Here is a 7,330-nt window from a genome sequence, read left to right as displayed (position 1 = left end):
AAAAACACTAATCATACGAACTACGAAGTCTCAGTGAGACACCGAACGAGTCTTTGCAGTCACCGTATGGTGTATGATCAATATGCAAGAAGAAGGAAGAAGCAAGGAAAAGAAAGAAGAAAAGAGAAAAAAAAAAAAACTAATCATACGAACTACGAAGTCTCAGTGAGACACCGAACTTGTCTGATACAGTCACCGTATGGTGTATGATCAATATGAAAGAAGAAGGAAGAAAGAAGAAAAGAGAAAAAAAAAATCGCACAAATCAGAAATTAAAAATATAAACTAAAACATACCTGGAGATGTGGAAGGACACTTTGTTGGAGGTCGCCGGATGTCACCGAAGGCTGTCGGAGGAGAAGGAGAAGCCGCCAGAGAAGAATTGAAGGAGGCGGCTGTCGCGGCTCACCGTCGATTAGTTTGGGGTTTTACAATTTGGAGCGGAGACTGAGAGAGATGAAAGCACTTCGTCGGAGGTCACCAAAGGCTGTCGGAGGAGAAGGAGAAGTCGTCTGAGAAGGATCGAAGGAGGCTCACCGTTGGACGTTTGGGTTAGTGATTTGGAGGGCAGAGTCGTAGACTGAGAGAGAATGAGAGGTGCGATTTTACTAATTTTGGTTTTATTTTTTTTATGGTAACATGTGCATCAGACCTTATACACCTCCCAATGAGAATATGTAATTTGAATTCTTCATCAAGCAATTTTAAAATTTGTTTTTAAAAAAAAAAATTGATCCAATGCATCATATGTGCATCAGACCTTATACACCTCCCAATGAGAATATGTAATTTGGAATCTTCATCAAGCAATTTTAAAATTTGTTTAAAAAAAAAATTGATCCAATGCATCACATGTGCATTAGACCTTATACACCTCCCAATGAGACTATGTAATTTGGAATCTTCATTAAGCAATTTTAAAATTTGTTTCAAAAAAAATAAAATTGATCCAATGCATCACATGTGTATCAGACCTTATACATCTCCCAATTAGAATATGTAATTTGGAATCTTCATCAAGTAATTTTAAAATTTGTTTTAAAAAAAAAATTAGTAACCGATGATCTGGTCCGGATAAGGTAAGGTGCGTTAGCTCTTGCATTGCGGGACAGCATATTCTGATGTATGGTGTTATAAAGTTCTAATTCACAGTAACTTCACAGGAAGAAGCAGATCAAAGCACCTGATGGACCTATTTTGAAATGTTTCCAGTAATTATGATAGATTGAAGATATACGTGGATAAAAAAAATATACGACAAGATGCATTTAGTTGTCGCTCCTGCGGATGTGATAATGTGTTTAAAAAAAATAAAATTCGATCCAATGTATCACATGTGCATCAAAACTTATAGAAAAAATGTAATTTGGAATCTTCATCAAAATAATTTTAAATTTTACTTTAAAAATAGTGAACACATATAAGGCGACCGCCTCAGGTATAAGGCGTCATAAGGCGTCGCCTTTCGCGCCTTAGCGTCTAAGGCAGTCGCCTTATGCACTTCCCAAAAGTCAGTGGGCTGCCTTACCACACATGGACCAGTCGCCTTACCAGTGCCTTATAAACTATGGGTTCCACGATTAGATGAGCTTTCTCATGTATTGGCTCATTTGATTCGTTCTGTGGTTGCAATGTTGGTACCACCTTCTTTGAGTCATCTGATCCATTAAGAACAAATTTCTGATGCATTTGGAAAAGCTGGATGGTGCACAATTTTTTGTCATGATCAACAATCTATGTCTTTCTTCTAACCAACCTCAACCCAATTTAATAATGTGTTGAGGGGAATCAAACACTTCACAAAAAGGACTGTCAAAATATTGATAAATAGAGAACTCAACAAATACATCATCCTTTGACTCACTGAAGATTTGATTGGCCTTTGGCAACATATCTGCCACAGATTTTGAGATGAAATTGTCATTTAATCACTCATCAATCAGCAAATTAACAAGCTTTCCATTGGACAATCATACTCTGAATTTTAACACAAAAGATTCCTTGCTAGATTTGTAATTGGAAGCACTTTAGGCCCCATTATGGAAGAGAACATTTAAGGTAAGGGTGAACGGAAAAATAGTAAATATATGGAGGCAAGAGGAGGATAGTAGAATGGTAATTATATGGAAGTCCTTTAGTGAGCGGCACAATTGTAAATATGGGGAGTTCTACTCTAAACACAAAAGATGGTCACATATGGATGGGGGCAAACTTGGGAGCTAATTAAAAATATATTCAAAAGATGATAAACCAAAAGGGAAAGGGCAAATAAGGAAAGAAGAAAGTAAATAGAAACTAGGGATGGAATTCAATCACCGACAAGGTTTGACTAATCGACAAAAAGGGTGTTCTTCCTTCTTCGAGGAGGAAACCAGCAAGAGGTTCTTTCTCCATTGACTTAGGGAACCAATGAGATAGGGATGCGAGGTCAGGGAGATGGTGGGCTGAGATAGTGAAGGGATGCAATGCGAGGAAGGAAAGAATCATGTCGGCAACGAGGTGAGGATGTTGTCACTACTGAAAGGGATGATGGAGGAACATGTATGTTTTCTTCCTTTCTGTTCGAAACCTCTCACTCTGTTTTCTCTTCTTCAACTCTTCTTCTTCTTTTTTTTTTTTGGTCTGGCAGAACCCTAGAGAATAGGGAGGGAAATTTCGACTGAAGCAAAAGGAAGGATTTCAGTTGAGTCGGAACTGGATTATTGACTTTTTTCCCGTTGTTACAGTAAGCAAAGAAAAAGGTGGAGGGATTTGTTGGTTTAGAAATCAAAGGGGAGTTAGGGTTTTGACTCTCGGTGCAACGGAGTTGGATTTTTATTTTTTTTTATCTCAATCTCGACAGAACTAGGCATGTCGAGGGATGAAAGAGAACAAAGGGAAGAAGATATTGATGGGGAGGAAGGATGATATCTTTCACTCTGATACCAAGTTGATGGAGGGCCAGTAGGGGAAGGGAAGAAATCCTTGAGAAAACTCAGAATTGCAGGGGAGAGGAATAAAATTGCACTAAGAAAAGGGGGGAATAATTGCATACATGCTCGTAGGATTCACAAACACTTAACTTAGTTCATTTTTTCAATCCCTGTTTTCCATCGGTCACAACCAACTTATTGAAAAGGAAATACATAGAAAAGGAAACAAATTGAAATAGGAAACTACCATAACTAAGCAAATGACACTCTAAGACTATCTAAATTCTACTTGAACCCAACTTGCTAAAAGAAAGTGAATAAAATAAAATACAAAATAATATTTCTAAATAAAGTAAATTCCTAAAATCCTACTAGACCCAAAATCAATATGAATCTGGTTCATCTCTGTCTGAAAACCCAGTTGGGTATAGATCGGTCCATGGGTGTGCATCTGCATCAATCTTACCCTGGTTCAACCCATCAAAATAGTTAACAGGCTAGGTGGCATGCTGATCTGGCCTCCCTTTGATTCCATCGATCTCAGCACTGAGGATAGGAAGACAGTCCATCGAGCATCAACATTGTTTTCGAATTATGATGCATGGGATAACATCATAGGATTTCGGTCCTATTGCGTTGGCCTTCAGGATCAGAGTAATGATTAATAGGGACAGTTGGGGGCATTCGTATTTCATAGTCAGAGGTGAATTCTTGGATTTATAAAAGACGAACCACTGCGGAAGCATTTGCTAATGATGTTTTCATTAATTTGAGGACCTGATTTAGATTCCCACCATGGGCTGAGCTATTGCAGGAAGAAAGCCTAGCCCAAGTAGGTCCATCGAGCCACTTAAGTGGTTAAGTAGTCCTTAGTGAATAAGGGCCCATTGGGCCCATCGATTTAAGTTCAATAAGGCCCAGAAGTGGCCATTAGTGGATAGCTAGTTAGTTACCTAATTTGTCTTGGTTTCTAATGTTAGTCCTAATAGGAGTACAACTCCTAATTAGAGTATGACTACTACTATTGTAATTTCTGCCATCTATTTAAAGAGGAGCTCCTGTACTCAGAAATTCATAATTGAAAAACAAAGAATTGTAGTCAATTGCTTCTAAACAACCAAGATAGCTGTGGGTGAGACGCCTGGGCCGAGATAGCCATCCCACCCATGATTCTCTTGGTTACCTTCTTCTTTCTCTACTTTATTTTTCTATCATTATTCATTGTTGCTGTGATCATCGACCAAAGAGTATTCAGATCTGTTGAGGCTTATTAGAACTAGAATCGACCAGCAATAGAGTAATGTTCTTGCAGCCCAATCGATCTCTCCCATCTCTCAACTTTGAGATATGTTCAGCCGAGCCTTTTAGGGTTTTGTTCTGCCCTCCTAGTGGACCACTTGATCCATACTTGGAGCCCAATTGAAGCTAGCTACTACAGTTCTTGAAGATTCCTCTCTTTTTTCTCTCTTAAAGACTCTAATCAAGAAAGTGTATATCTTCTAAACGAGCCAACAAAATCTAGAGTTCTTTGGAGTTTTTCTTCTACACCCAAGGGTCTACCATTGACCCAATTTTGAGCTCCATCAGAGCCCTACAACTCCAGTTGCAAGTATCCTTCCATACCCCTAGCCAAAGGTCCTTCTCTTTCCTAGGGTTTGAGTCTTGGGCTGGTTTTGCTACTGCTTTGTTCTTTATTCTTTGGGGGTTTATTTCTGGTTGTTCTCTTGTTTTCCTATTTCTACTTCTGATTACTGTCAAGACTATTTAGTATGTTCTATCTGGTTTGTTTGGGGTGTAATGCATTGGGGGTAGTTGCTTTGTGTAATCTACTTCTACATTAGGATCCATGCATGTGCATTGTGTGTGCTCTAAGAGTTGTATGTTGATTACATAGTTTTCAATGCGGAGTTATTTGTTCGGGTTATTACTTTCATACTTAGTGGGGCCGTCAAGAATTCGTTTGCTATTCATCTTTTTATAAAAGTAAGTTGGGTGATGGATCGTCTTGGTGGTGGACATAATACATGGAGGATGCTTTGGCTTGCCCGATCTATATTGGTACTTCAGGTAGACAACCGGTGCCTTATTATAGTTTGTCGTAATAAGCTGGTGGCTGATCTATAATGGTGCATCAGATAGACAACTGACACTTTATTATAATCAGCCATAACCAGTCAATATTTTTGCATGGATCGTTGCATTCGTCCTTGCTTGGAACCTTCATGTAGCCGACCCCATTAAGTTGGGATAAGTCTTTGGTTATTGTTGTATTAGGATTAGTTAGTTTCCTTTTTTATTGTGTTTTCTTTTTTGTCTTGTTGATAAATTAGTATGTCAGTCAGTTAGTTAATTAGTTTCATTTTAGGAGTCTAAGTTTTTATTTGTCTCTTGTTAGATAAAGTAGTTAGTTAGTATCCTAGTTGGTTTCTAAGTTGTTAAGAGTTTCCTTTTTTATTATTCAACTTTGTATTAATGCCTATAAAGTAATCATCAATTGAATGGAGTAAACAATTGAATTTATTAAATTTGAGTGTCAACTCTTTGGTTGAGAAAGTTGTTATTTGACAGGGTGAGATGCCTGAAATAAAGGGCTGAGATGCCCAATCCAACCACTTCCATCCCCCCCCCTCTCTAATCTTTCATTGATTTATCCCTTCTCCCCCGTTTTATTTTCTGTTTTGTTAGTCAATTAAAGGCTATCAAGGTTGTTACAAAGCACAGCCAAATTTGTTTGAAGTCAACATCAGTTTCAGAAATCAACGCTTTCTGGGCAGGAATCGGTCTCAAGGATCTCCCCGATCTGAACTTAACTCAATCAGCCCCTTTGGGGTTTTGTTCCTAGCCTCAAGTGAGACACTCGACCAGGGTTTGGTGTACAGCAACAGCTTTCGTCCTCTGTTCTCAAGAAGATCAACTTCAGTTTCCTTATTTAAGGTCTGAAACTGAAACTATAGATCTCTCTATCCAGTGACCTGATTAAGGAACTCTTTTTATTGGACATCGTAAGAGAGGGACTCGACCAGAAGAAGACCCCATCTACTGCCTGGATCGTCCTCTACAGGTCGTCCTCTAAGTTTCCTATTTTAACTCCTGAAATCAAGAACTCTCATACCTCCCAATCTAACCATCAACTTCTAAAGATATTTGGGGGTTTTCATTAGCATCGTAGTGCTTACTATCAATCGAAATTTGACCCCATTCTGAGCCCTCCATCTCTAACCGTAGGCTACCCCATCTACAGCCCTATTTTGGGTTTGGTTTCAAATCTGGTTTTCAGATTCCTGTTCTATTTGGCTTGGTTTATTTTTGGAGCTTTGGGGAACATCTGATGGAGGAGGGCCTCAAGGAAGAAATAAATCTCTAAGAGAAGTCAGAGTTGGAGGGAGAAGAGAAGAATCACACAAAGGGGAAGGGGGAAGAAGGTCTCACGACCAAGCAAACCACAAGGTTTCAACCAATTAATTAAATCATCATTCAAAATCTGTCTGATACCTTCAGATACAGGCTTTTACATAATAAATTGAAATTAAAACTTGCCTAAATAAAATCTAAAACTAAATTAATAACTCCTAATTTGCTTCTTAAATTCTAACTAATGAAATTAGAAAAGCACACTAGGCACCAAGTGGCAGTGACAACGCCTTCCAGCGGTAGTCCTCTGGTAATCAAGCAAGAACAAAAAATCATTTTTCAGAGGGAGCTTAGATTGTTTTCAAGTCAGACAGAGACGTGCTCCTTTAATACCTTTGATTGTAGCACTTTGAACAGGCAGAGACGAACACACAATTCCAACAGTAGCAGGAGCAGGAAGTAATCAAATTCGAACCAACACATCCACTGCACGATCCTTTGGAGCCGTAGTTCCGGGATTGGATTGCAAAGGGAGCGGGAATGCAAAGAAGCTCAACGAAGTCAAAGCCCGTTGGATCGTTGACCTAGGAATGATCCATGGAGTTTTCTCCGTCCTCCCTTTTCTTGAACTAGACTTTTTTGAAAAGGTGCTTGCTTTGGCAGCTAAAAAAGATTCGAAGACACTCCTCAGGCTACTGAACTTCACTTTCAATAGCGTTTGCGTGAGCTATCGCTTACTCAACTTGTACAAAGCTACTGAAGTAGCTTTGCCTTCGTTACAATTTCCTGCGAAACTTGCCTTTACTCAATAGGAAAAAAAGAACCTTTCATGCTCTCCATAGACATAGAAAGAAGCACAAGCCTCACACCGGATTCAGGCTCTTTAAAAGGTCCTATCACTTTCCTGTCCCTATCTAGTCCACCAACCAAGCCTAGTGAACCAGTCGATCCAACTTGGAAGTCGGAGAAAGACCAATTAAAACTTATTAAAAAAGTCTCGTGGAGCTAACTAGCAGTGACCAAGACCCTCAAGTGAACAAGCCCGGTTGAACAAAGAAAAGTAGGCT

This window comes from Macadamia integrifolia, unplaced genomic scaffold (genome assembly GCF_013358625.1).
Source record: "Macadamia integrifolia cultivar HAES 741 unplaced genomic scaffold, SCU_Mint_v3 scaffold1294, whole genome shotgun sequence".
Lineage (NCBI taxonomy): Eukaryota > Viridiplantae > Streptophyta > Magnoliopsida > Proteales > Proteaceae > Macadamia > Macadamia integrifolia.
Note: the sequence above shows the minus strand (reverse complement) of the source record.